Source organism: Nannospalax galili, unplaced genomic scaffold (assembly GCF_000622305.1).
Source record: "Nannospalax galili isolate Female #2095 unplaced genomic scaffold, S.galili_v1.0 scaffold438, whole genome shotgun sequence".
Taxonomy (NCBI): domain Eukaryota; kingdom Metazoa; phylum Chordata; class Mammalia; order Rodentia; family Spalacidae; genus Nannospalax; species Nannospalax galili.
Genome location: NW_008341416.1, coordinates 223577 through 223820, shown reverse-complemented (window position 1 = coordinate 223820; position 244 = coordinate 223577).

Here is a 244-nt window from a genome sequence, read left to right as displayed (position 1 = left end):
CCCCAATCAAAATCCCATGACATACTTCACAGAATTAGAAAAAAATCATCCTTAGGTTCATATGGAGGCACAAAAGACCTTGGATAGCCAAAGCAACCCTGAGCACTAAGAGCAATTCCAGGGGCATTACTATACCAGATTTTAAATGGTATTACAGAGTTATAGTAAAAAACAACACGGTACTGGCACAAAAATAGACCCATATATCAATGGAACAAAATTGAAGACCCAAATATGAGTATAT